The sequence below is a fragment of the Lygodium microphyllum genome, chromosome 29 (assembly GCF_053477565.2).
Source record: "Lygodium microphyllum isolate KBCC chromosome 29, Lygodium_microphyllum_v1.1.10, whole genome shotgun sequence".
NCBI classification, from domain to species: domain Eukaryota; kingdom Viridiplantae; phylum Streptophyta; class Polypodiopsida; order Schizaeales; family Lygodiaceae; genus Lygodium; species Lygodium microphyllum.
In genome coordinates, this window is record NC_141163.1 from 86,613,305 (window position 1) to 86,626,859 (window position 13,555).

Below are 13,555 nucleotides of genomic sequence, written 5' to 3' on the forward strand. Positions count from 1 at the left end.
TCGCAAGACTTCCTCCTTGCCTTTCGTGTATAGAGCTCCACCTAACAAGGTATAGGGGGATGATTCCAATAGAAGCTTCTTCTTCTCATGGCTTGAGATGCCAAGGGGATACTATTTGGTTGCCAGGAGGTTGGCTATGCTTGTGTACCATGAGGTAACTATTCCGAATATAGAAACAAGGAAGCGTTAAGAAGGTCTGAATCATCCTGCTCTTCTTCATCATCACTTTGAGGGATTCGTGAAAGGTGATCAGCCAGGACATGAGAGTGACCGGGTTTGGTAACCACTTTAAAGTCAAAATCTTGAAACAGAAGGAGCCATCTCATCATTCTTCCCTTCATGTCATCCTTGTTCATCACAAAGGAAAGGGCTTCATGGTCCACGTAGATTTTGAAATGTGTCAACACCAAATAATGTTGAAACTTCTCCAAAGCAAACACATTGCTAGTCACTCAAGCTCTATCACTGTGTAGTTCCACTCTCAGTTGATTACTTTTTGACTTGAATAATAGATTGGTTGGTCTAATTTAGAGGGGCCCTTTTGGCATAAGACTGCATCTAAGCCTTCAAATGATGCATCAATGTGCACATGGAACTCCTTCGTCCAATCAGGAGGCTACAGGATGGGTGCTTCAATCAAACATTGCTTTAGGACATTAAATGCCTCATCACAATTAATGATCCATGTAAACTCGGCATCTTTTCTTAGGATTTTATGCAAAGGGGCTACCTCGTTGCAAAGTGTCCAATGAATCTTTTGTAGTAGCCCACATGGCCAAGAAATCCCCTCAATTGCTTAAGGTTAGTTGGGCTATCAAGGTGATAATCTTCTCAATCTTAGCAAGATCTGTTGCTATCCCTTGTGCAGAGACAATGTAGCCCAGAATAACTCCTGATGAGATGCCAAAAACACATTTGTCGGGGTTGAGAGAAATCCCATACTCTCGGCATCTATCAAAACATTGCTCTAGGTGTCCCCAATGCTAATGGATTAGGCTTCAGACACAGAAGTCATCGAGATACACCTCAATGAAATCATGTAGATGGTTTTGGAAGGTAGCCATGATCACTTGTTGGAAGGTAGCAAGAGCATTACAGAACCCAAATGGCATCACTCTGTAAGCATAGGTTCCCCATTCTATTGTGACGATTGTTTCGGATTGGTTCTCTTTTGTGATTTGGACTTGGTTATATCCACTAAATCCATCCAAGAGGGAATAGAGCTCATGGCCTGCCACTGTGTCCAACAATTGGTCTGTGAAAGGGATAGGGAAATGATCCTTCTTTGTCTTGGAGTTTAGCTTTCGAAAGTCCACACATATTCGAAGTTTCCTGTTCTTCTTGGGTACAACCACAATGGGCAAAACCCATTCACTATTAGCTACAAGATAAATGAACTTAGCTTCAAGAAGCTTCAATAATTTAGCCTCATTAGAGTAGAATAATTGGGATTCATACGCCTCTGTCTTTGCCTCACAGGTTTGGCATCAGGCTCTAGATCGATGTGGTGTTGGCATACTGTGGGATCAATCCCCTTTAGATCTTTATACGACCATGCAAACATGTCTAAGTTCTCCTTTAGTAGGTCACACAAGACCACTAGTTCTTCTTCTGGAAGATTTAAACTCACCTTCAGGTGACGTTCAGTACCTTCAGCATCAACGAACATCAATTGCCTTTCATCTTCCACTTCACATATAAATATTCCACAGATTGCTTCTGGGTAAAGATTTGACTCCTTCAAGGGAGTGGTCTCATCTTTTGATGATGCACTGGAACTATTGTTCTCTTTTAATGGAGGCTTAGCTCGCTCTTTGGGAGACTGAAAGGGTATCATTGAGGTTTCAATTTTGTGTTGGGGATGAGTTACTTCTTGTCTTGAGGATTCATCTTGTGAAGATACATCCAAGAACATCACATAACATGAACTTCCTGTATTTTGTTTGAGCTGTAGGGCTAGGGATTGTTGGCAAGGTGCATCTTCATCATCTTCTTTAAGGAAGGGTAACTTTGGATGACAAGAGCCACTTCTGAAGGAAGGCCTATTCTTCTTAATCCATTTCTTATAAAGGCTTTGCGCATGTCGTGACTCATTAATTAGTCCAAAGGATACCACAATCATTCTGTCAAACAGAAAGGGAACTTCTACTTTTGAGGCTTTAGAGACTTCACAAACTTCTTCTTCATCTCCATTTTTTGTGAGTAGGATAGATCCTTCTAGCTCGCTTTCATAATCTTCTTCTGCATTATCACCTTCGTCCTATTGAGGTTCTATTTCTACATTGCTGAGTGATTTGTAAGAGAATAACAAACTCTCTATTATGTCCTCTACTTCTGCTTCTATCTCTACCTCTAACTCTGTCTTTGCCTCTACCTCTATCTCTATCTCTGACTTTGTCTCTACGATTGCCATGTAACAGTGAGAACAATACATCTATGCTTCTATTTCTCTATTAGAGATGATTTCAGAAGTCAATTCTATTGAGATATTTGCAACGACAACTACTTTAGTCCCTATGTATGGAACAGCTAGGCTAGGAAGATGCAGTCCATTCTAGGAAGAGAGACAGATCCCATATGCACAGTGGATGTTAAGTGCTACCAAATAACTCTATATAATGATGTACTTGAACTATCACTTTCACATAATGATAATGCAATAGTACTTGTCTCTTTCTGTCAAGTGTGTGTGTCATTGTTTTCCATACACAAGATTGTGTTTATGAGTTCAAGTCTCAATCTTGAAACCTAATTCACTTGTGTAACAGTTGTTGACATTGTCATGTTAACATGAGTTGTGTCTTTATCTTCCATCCTCCATAGATTCCGCCTTTGCCACACTCTAGATCCCACATCCTTGACATGGTATCAGAGCCTAGTCAGGCATGGCATAACTCCTTTCTCTACTCTCTCAGTCCCTCTTAACCTCAGATTAGCTCAAGTCCAGCTCATGGTTCCATTTCTCACCTCCATCTCTACTTGACCTTCCTTGGCAACCATAGCATACAACATCCTGTCAACTTGAAGCTCCCGGATCTCTCTTCAGAGGTCATACCTGAACCGTCTCTCTTTTGGACATTTGTTCCTTGACTCCCAAGGCTTCTCGTATCACTTAAGAGCTTGACATTGGCCACTCCATAGCTCAGAATTGCTCAAATTGTCAGTCACTGCCATAGCCTAAATCTGTGACCTGCAGGACATACCTTGATTGGAGTCCTTGGATCTCCCAACACAAATCATATCTCCTCTTGCTTCCTTCTAAGGAATCGTTCCTTACATCAGGGTGCTTCATCCCAATACCAACATCCATGTCATTGATCACCCTCTGCTCCAGCATTCACGAAATTGCAAGAATCTGGTTGAACTGCGCTTGCTGACGTTCGAGCTACTGTCGCCATTGCTACTAGCAGCGATCTCGATGAGGAGATAGGACTTTGGTAGAGCATCTCATAAGCTACATTTTCATAAAAAAAGTTTTGAAAATGATCAACCATAGCTCCTGCAATGTCAGAAAAACCAGGCCCCTGTCATAAAACCCTAAAATCCACCATAGCCAATTTTTAACTCAAGATAAAAAATCTCATTTTTTTTCTCTCTCCTGCCACTTGGAGCAACACACTGCCACTCTGATCTATTGTCCCAGCATCAATCAAGGAGGTGAAGGACCTGGAAAGATTGAAGAAGTATTGACGACCCCAAACAAAGAAGATTCAAGCTCAACATCAACACGGATATAGTCTCCGCATAGTGTGTTTTCATACTATCATTACTTGTGTCTCTTGACACATTGTAATCTGCTCTTCCACTGATAAATCTCAAAATTATGAGGTTGATTTGCTACTGTTACCATAAGTCTAACATGGGCAAATACTCTCCAACTGCTTGCTTCAAAGGAATTGGGTTTCACACCTTGCAGACCCGCATCAAACTCATCCTGATGAAGAAGGGCCTCTGGGCCATTACCACTGGAAAAGAAAAGAAGCCTCGTGCTGCGGATCTTGGTGTAACTTGGCAAAATAACAATGATAAGGCCCAGGCCATTATCAAACTAGAGCTAAACGATAGCTATATCCACCGTGTGGATAATTGTGAGACCTCACAAGATACATGGAAGAGACTTGACACCTTGTTCGGTGCATAGCCTAAATCATCAAAGTATGGTCTCCTAATTGAGTTTTTCAGGCTTGAAATGAAGTCCAACACATCACTTGCCACACATCTAAATTACATGGAAGGACTTCTAACCCAACTTGTAGGAATCAACATTAAAATGGAAGAAGATGTTTGCATCGGTGTTCTACTTAAGAGTTTGCCTCTTGAATATAATAATGTATCAACAACTTTAATCAACATGCCAAATCCTGAACTTGTTGATATCCATGCATCATTGTTAGAAGAGGAAACTAAGCTAAAAACTAAGGATGAACCAAGTACCTCTAGAGATGAGCATGCATTATATGTTGGCAACAGGTACAAAGGTAAGAAGGATCATCTCTTCTGTGACTTCTACAAAAGGACCGGACACACCAAGAAGTTCTGCCATGCAAGAAAGAGGTCCAAAAAGGCCTATCTAGTTGCAGTCAAAGAAGAATAAGAAAATGGAGCAAAGGAATAAGAAGAAAAAGAAGACCACCAGGAGAAGGACAAACCTCATCAGTCCTTCTATTCAGATAGACTTTTTTAGTTTTGTATTTCCTAGTCCTAATGTCTCAAACATAAACTTGTAAACTCCTCAGTTATCCTTGTACTACAGCCTCTGTACACTTTGTAAGGCCCTTGTTATAGCCTCTAGATATCCATCATGTTTGTGGCACCCACACTTAGCCTTTTCTGTGATAGCCTCTGGTGTTTTGCCATTTTTATGGTGTGCCCACACTTTGCAGGTGTTGCTTTCACTAAAGCCTCTACACGCTTTATACTTTTGGTCATACCTGAACCGTCTCTCTTTTGGACATTTGTTCCTTGACTCCCAAGGCTTCTCCTATCACTTAAGCGCTTGACATTGGCCACTCCATAGCTCAGAATTGCTCAAATTGTCAGTCACTGCCATAGCCTAAATCTGTGACCTGCAGGACATACCTTGATTGGAGTCCTTGGATCTCCCAACACAAATCATATCTCCTCTTGCTTCCTTCTAAGGAATCATTCCTTACATCAGGGTGCTTCATCCCAATACCAACATCCATGTCATTGATCACCCTCTGCTCCAGCATTCACGAAATTGCAAGAATCGGGTTGCACTGCGCCTGCTGACGTTCGAGCTACTGTCGCCATTGCTACTAGCAGCGATCTCGATGAGGAGATAGGGCTTTGGTAGAGCATCTCATAAGCTACATTTCCATAAAAAAAGTTTTGAAAATGATCAACCATAGCTCCTGCAATGTCAAAAAAACCAGGCCATTGTCATGAAACCCTAAAATCCACCATAGCCAATTTTTCACTCAAGATAAAAAATCTCATTTTTTTCTCTCTCATGCCACTTGGAGCAACACACTGCCACTCTGATCTATTGTCCCAACATCAATCAAGGAGGTGAAGGACCTGGAAAGATTGAAGAAGTATTGACGACCCCGAACAAAGAAGATTCAAGCTCAACATCAACACGGATATAGTCTCCGCATTGTGTGTTTTCATACTATCATTACTTGTGTCTCTTGACACATTGTAATCTGCTCTTCCACTGATAAATCTCAAAATTATGAGGTTGATTTGCTACTGTTCCCATAAGTCTAACATGGGCAAATACTCTCCAACTGCTTACTTCAAAGGAATTGGGTTTCACACTTGGCAGACCCGCATCAAACTCATCCTGATGAAGAAGGGCCTCTGGGCCATTACCACTGGAAAAGAAAAGAAGCCTCGGGATGTGGATCTTGGTGTAACTTGGCAAAATAACAATGATAAGGCCCAGGCCATTATCAAACTGGAGCTAGACGATAGCTATATTCATTGTGTGGATAACTGTGAGACCTCACAAGATACATGGAAGAGACTTGACACCTTATTCGGTGCACAGCCTAAATCATCAAAGTATGGTCTCTTGATTGAGTTTTTCAGGCTTGAAATGAAGTCCAGCACATCACTTGCCACACATCTAAATTACATGGAAGGACTTCTAACCCAACTTGTAGGAATCAACATTAAAATGGAAGAAGATGTTTGCATCGGTGTTCTACTTAAGAGTTTGCATCCTGAATATAATAATGTATCAACAACTTTAATCAACATGCCAAATCCTGAACTTGTTGATATCCATGCATCACTGTTAGAAGAGGAAAAAAGCTAAAAACTAAGGAAGAACCAAGTACCTCTAGAGATGAGCATGCATTATATGTTGACAAGTACAAATGTAAGAAGGATCATCTCTTCTGTGACTTCTACAAAAGGACCGGACACACCGAGAAGTTCTGCCATGCAAGAAAGAGGTCCCAAAAGGCCTATCTAGTTGCAGTCAAAGAAGAATAAGAAAATGGAGCAAAGGAATAAGAAGAAAAAGAAGACCACCAAAACCTCATCAGTCCTTCTATTCAAATAGACTTTTTTAGTTTTGTATTTCCTAGTCCTAATGTCTCAAACATAAACTTGTAAACTCCTCAGTTATCCTTGTACTACAGCCTCTGTACACTTTGTAAGGCCCCTGCTATAGCCTCTAGATGTCCATCATGTTTGTGGTACCCACACTTAGCCTTTTCTGTGACAGCCTCTGGTGTTTTGCCATTTTTATGGTGTGCCCACACTTTGCAGGTGTTGCTTTCACTAAAGCCTCTACACACTTTATACTTTTGGTTGTGACTGACGAGGGGTGTTGAGATATTTTCAATCACACCTACTTTAGTCCCTTTGTATGGAACAGCTAGGCTAGGAAGATGCAGTCCATTCTAGGAAGAGACATAGATCCCATATGCACAGTGGATGTTAAGTGCTACCAAATAACTCTATATAATGATGTACTTGAACTATCACTTTCACATGATGATAATGCAATAGTACTTGTCTCTTTCTGTCAAGTGTGTGTGTCATTGTTGTCCATACATAAGATTGTGTTTATGAGTTCAAGTCTCAATCTTGAAACCTAATTCACTTGTGTAACAGTTGTTTACATTGTCATGTCAACATGAGTTGTGTCTTTATCTTCCATCCTCCATAGCTTCCGCCTTTGCCATGCTCTAGATCCCGCATCTTTGACAAATTCGGGTTCAGGCATGAGGTATTCTCCCATGGACAAGGACTTTGCTTCCTTCGGTAGTTGGCTTACAGTGCCCATTGTTAGGGACTGTGCCTCTGATTTCTTGGGAAAGATCTATTTGATAGCCTCTTTGTCTCCTAATGTACCATCTGCTACTTCATTAGAGGAGTCAGTTATGACTTTGATGGACGTTGATCCATTGCCTTTTTGCAATCCCTACAACTTCAATACTACTTTATTGGGTCCTCTACCTAGGGTTAGGGTTCCTTTGAACCAATCCATCCTTGCTCTTGCTTCAAAAAGCCAAGCTTTTCTCAACAGTAGAGGGTATGAGGTCCCATGGGAATTTTGTTTGACCACTAGATATGTCAGCCAATAGTCTCTTTTTGCGAGGGTTGTCTTTACGTATGGGAGAATTCCCAATGGTTTGATTCTGCTTTGGTCCTACCAATCTGATAAGCCATTGTGTAGGTGGCATTCCTTGTAAGCCTATATCCTTCATTGTCACATCCATCATAATATCTACTGATGAGACTCCATCAATCAATGCATTTGTAATAAAGCATCCTTCTATCCATACGCCAATCTTGGGGGTTCTAGGATCCAGGAAGTCGTTAGCCACATCTACATCCTTCACGAGTTCGGAGGCTCTATTGGACTTGGTCACTAGAGAGGGAACAATTATTAGGTCTCTTCTTATTGTCAATATGGTTTTGAATCTTTTTTGGTAGCTAAGAGATAAAATCAATAGCTATCAGAATGTTAGGTTTTGTTTAAAGGTATCTAGGTCTTTGACCAAGCCATACTCTTTGATTGGATCCACAGGCTTTTCCAATCAATTGGAAAATGGGGCCATGCCCACTTTTATCTTCCCTTTTTCTTCCAAGAATGGCAACATTTGTGCCTCTTCTTCATGAGGAGGTACTTCCGCATCCTCTATTTCCTAGACCTCTAGTCCTGTCTTTGCAACTGTCTCTGTAGCTCTTTGTGGCTCTATAGTGCTCTAGACTATATTGTTCTAGACTACATTGTTTTGTTTTTCCCGTGGAAGGTTGAACTTCATAGTCTTAGCAAAAGGAACGTTCTCTTTTGGAACTACGGGTTCTCCTTTCTTTGCTCGTGTTATTGTGGCCACTTCCAATTCCACCAAATTGAAAGCATGTTCTTGGGGCTTCTATTGGGTATTAGAAGTAGATTTCATAAGGGCTGGACTTGCACAATCTTTTGTAGTGTGGCCTTCTCCTTTGCATCGACGACTGCATAAGGGCTTGTAATCCACAGATCTTCTTGGATTTGGACAATTCAATGAGATATGACCCTTTTCTCCACATCTGTAACATTCCACCTCTGATCTCTGACTACCACCAGCAGCAGACTTTCATCCTCTGTAACTTTGAGAGGGAAACCTCCTTGGACCGAAATAAGGACCAAACTCCCTAGGCTTTGATTCAATGTCCTATATTGTCAAATTGGATTCCAGCAAGTTGAATCTTTCGTCTTCATCTTTCTTTCTTCGTTTGTGCATCTCTTTCAGAGAGCATATATCCTCTATATGGTTCTTTCTCAAATAGTATGAACAGAAGGCTCCAAGAATGGTTAGTTTTCGGGTACATTTAGTGGCTAAATATCCCGCTTGATGGAACTTTTTGCACCATGTATTAGAACGCATCACATCTCTCCCACCTCCCGTAAGAGTGGATATGTTAGTGGTATTTACCTTTAGTGTCTATAGCTACTCTGCAATCACATCCATAAGCTCTTTCTTAATACTTGCCACTAAATTGGATAGGTAGTCCTTCAAATTTTCACTTCTTGAAGTACTTGTAGTAGGGTTTTGGGAAGCTTCTGTAATTACTGCATACACAGGTTGGGTTGATCCAGGAGGTCCTCTCTTCTGAATCTGATTCAGAGCTCCTATTGAGACTTGGGGTTGTTGATGCTAGTGGGTAGGATTCCATTGTTGTTGAGTCACCATTGGAGGAATTGTTTGAGGCCGCTATTGTTGTAGTTGAACCATCATTTGAGGCATTGTCATCTGCCACCACTGTGGATTAGATGCATTGTACTGCAACATTGTTTGCATCTAGGGGTAGGGGTAGGGAACTATCCCTAGAACTGCATTTGGTAGGTATACCATTCTTGGCATGGGAGGAGGTAAGACTTGTATTCCTAAGGTCATTTAAAACCTTGCTTCAACTTCGTCATAAAGCCTTGCACCTTCCACTACAGCTTGCAAATTGACTGGTCTTCTCAATTCCACAAACTTGTGAACTTCTGGTTGTAGGCCTCTGAGGAACACTCCTTTCTGGATACCTTTATCCAAATGATGATTAGTCCATATCTTTAGATTCTTGAGACATAAGCTTCTACTCTTTCTCTAGAGAACTTAGGTTCATGAACTCCTCTTTCATCCGCTCTTCAAAACCTTCACGCCTAAATTTAGTGAGGAAGGCCAACTTCAAGTCATCCCATGTGCCAAAAGTTCTTGATGCTTGTCTTTCATACCACTAAAATGTCATGCCCTTGAAAGTGGTAGGGAATATTTCCAACCAATGCTTGGGGATTCTGGCATTGTTAGCTACACATGCTACCATAAACTCTGCTATATGAAGATCAGGGTCTTCATTGTACTCTCCTTTAAACATTGGCAATGGGACTACATTTGCTGGCCTATCATCAATATTTCTAGGATGAATCTGCCTACGAAGGGGTCCTTGAGTCGCCATGGGGACTTCTGTAAAGAGTGCTTTTAGGGTGTTAAACGAGGCTTCTGCCTGCAAGCTCATTCTTGGCCTTAATTCTTGCCTTTTCTCTTCTCACATACCTCTGGACTCGTTCTAGCACTTGTCTCCTTATGGCATAATTCATGAGGGGGTTGGCTCCACTAAGTTGTTAGTGCTCCATAGTAGGATAATAGAAGGCTTTAGTCTCTTGAGGACTCTCTTGCCAACATTTCTTCTACTTATTTCTTTTCAATGTCTCTGAATTCTACTTTCATGCCATTATACAGAGAGGGGGAGATATTCTGTTCTGAAGGTATCAAAACTCATTCTTTTGAGGATCGTTGCTGTGCCATTGTCATAATAATGCCAACTTCTAATGGTTTCAATAGTGTATGTTGTAAAGAATACTCTATCCACCAAACGTGTCCTATTGTTGAGCATCCATAAACAAATTCCAACTCTTTTCTTTCTTGTTTTTGTGAACCTCCATTGACCATGACTCCTAAAGCTTCTTCACAATCTCCCACTTGATGATGTCTGGAAACTTCTCAATGAATGCCAAATATTCCATGGATGGCTATGCTCTCTGTTTCTACACTTCAGTTTGTTCCAAAACAATTTGCCACCAAGATGCACATCTCTAATGCTTCAACTAAAAGAGGAAATAGTCCACCACATAGAGCTTGCATCATGATGGTAATATGTTTCCACCATTGTGGAATGAAATTATTGTGGAAAGTGGCTTTAGAAATAAGAATATCCAACTCTTCATTGGAAGAAGGAACTTTGCAAACATCCATTGAATTCTTCTCTTCTTGGCAATACTATTTCTTTCATTTTCAGCCTCTTCTGATCCTTGTTGATGGCAAGTTTCCTCGACTCTGCACCAAAAACATGGAGTCCCAAGAGAGACACCAAGAAAAAAGGGTTCCTACTACAAGAAAATCTATCTTGTAACATCAAAAATCTTTTGTTTCATTCTTTAGAGAACCACAACAAGGAAAAGAACAAATCTTCATGCAGCATCATAGTAGATATGTCCCACAGATTTGATAGAATCAACCATAATCTTCAACATCTTCATAGAATCCATCAAAACTAACAAAAACACAAAAGAATACACCACTTTTGAATGGAAATAATCACATATGATTCATCTTCATTATCTTCATAGTTCTCTTCTGTCTATCTCTCATAGAAAGATACATTGTTTTACATAGAATTGGCTATCTATGACTCTCTCTTTCTCTCTCAATCAATAATACCTAATCTCCTCACTACAATGATCAATAATCACTTATAATAATCCTTCTTATGTCGTGGATCTCCCTTCCAAGGGGTGTGTCTGATATGAAAGGTCACCAGAGCCGCTACAGTGACTCTTCATAGCTCACTACTGTCACTTCACTCATGTTTTCTCTTGAGTCTTCAACAGCTACTTCTTCCACTTCTTTGAGCTCTTTTGAACTTACATTCACCTCTTTCCAAGGCTAGAAAACTTTCCCAAAGTCATGTCAATAATCGCGTGGTGGGGGGAGTTGCTCAACATGCTGCGCCGAACACACACAGAATGCACAAGGAGAAGCTCACTCAAGAGACAAGAAGAGAGATGGAGGCCAAAACGTTTTCTTGCTGGTTTCTTCTTCTTCTTCCACACACTTTACAATGTACACAAAGTATAGATAAGATACAGCATAAAGGAAAGTGGCCTACTAAGTCAAACAATGCATAGACGACTACACTAGTTGATTGGCGCTATAACTATGCCAGTTGTAAATAGGTGTAACAACCTGAATATAATAAGTAATGAGTCAGTGGCTATGTGAGAGTCATAATGACCACCGACGTGCTAAGTGTAGACGTGTGAACACATCTAACCAGGTGGTCCATCATTAATGTCCGCATGTGTTGAGCTTGTCATCTCAACACTCCCCCTCAAGCTCAACTGCATCTCTGCAACTCCAAGTAAGCTTCAAAATTTTTGAAGCTTCTCTGTACCCAATGCCTTCGTGAAGATGTCAGCTATCTGATCCTGTGTGCTGACATACATCGAGTCAATCTCACGTACTAGTACCTTCTCTCTCACAAAGTGGTAGTGTATCTCAATATGTTTTGTCCTGGCATGGAACACAGGGTTCCTAGCCAACTGTATTCTACTTATGTTGTCACAATAAATGACAACTCGACCTTCCACCTGCACATCTAAATCAGCCAATGACTTTTATAGCCATACTACCTCACATATTGCAACAACAGCACCTCTATACTCAGCCTCTGTACTCGACAAAGCAACTGTAGATTTATTTTTGCTGCTCCAAGCAACTGCTACACTACCAAGAGAGAACATGTATCTGCTTGTAGATCTTCTGTCAGACATACTACTAGCCCTATATGCATCTGTATATCCAAACACTTGTACATCTGTACCTACCTCATAGAAAAGTCCATATTGTAATGTGGACTTCACATATCTCAATATGCATCTGACTGCATCCAAATGTGGCTTTCTAGGTACTTGCATAAACTGACTCACAAGACCAACAGCGTAGCTCAAGTCTGGCCTTGTAATGGTCATGTAGATCAAACTCCCCACTATCCTCCTCAACATAGTAGGATCTTCTGTCTCATCCCCAACATTAGCACTCAACTTTACATTCTGCTCCAACGGGACTGAAAGTGGCTTGCATACTGTCATACCATACTTGGACAACATATCCAAGCCATACTGTCTTTGGGAAAGCCATATACCATCATCACATCTGATCACCTCAATGCCAAGGAAGTACCTTAGCTCTCCTAAATCCTTCATCTCAAACTTCTTCTTCAAAAAATCCTTGACTTCAGTAATCCCACTATCATTATCAGCTGTAATAATCAAGTCATCCACATAGATGACTATGATGACCAAACCTGCATCTCCCTTTCTCACATAAAGTGACTGATTAACATCAGAAACATAAAGGCCAATATTGACAAGATACTCTCTGATCTTGTCAGACCATGCTCTAGGTGCTTGCTTGAGCCCATAGAGCGCCTTCTTCAACCTGCACACATACGTGGGATGCTCTAAATCTTCATAACCTACTGGCTGATTCATATACACTTCTTCCTGCAAATCACCATGCAAGAAGGCATTCTTCACATCCATTTGCTGCAACCTCCAACCTTTGGCTGCTGCCAAAGCAATCACACATCTGAGAGTTGTCATCCTAGCAACTGGACTGATGGTTTCATCATAATCTATGCCATACATCTGGGCGTAGCCTTTTGCAACCAACCTAGCTTTGTACCTACTAATAGAACCATCTGCATTGTGCTTAATCTTATAAACCCACTTACATCCAATGGCTTTCTTGCCCTTTGGCAATGATACTAGATCCCAAGTCTTATTGGCCTCTAATGCAGCCATCTCGTCATCCATTGCTGCATCCCAATGAGCATGACCAGCAGCCTCCTCAAAACATGTGGGCTCAACATCCTTAACTAGTTTCACCATATAAGCATAATGGTGAGCTACATAACCTTCAAAACCAAATCTTTTAACAGGGTATCTCACCCTGCTAGACCTGAGTACCACTAGATCACTCAATGGAGCCTTTATACTATTATGAGCTCTCTGTACACCTGGTGTCTTCACAGAAGGAAT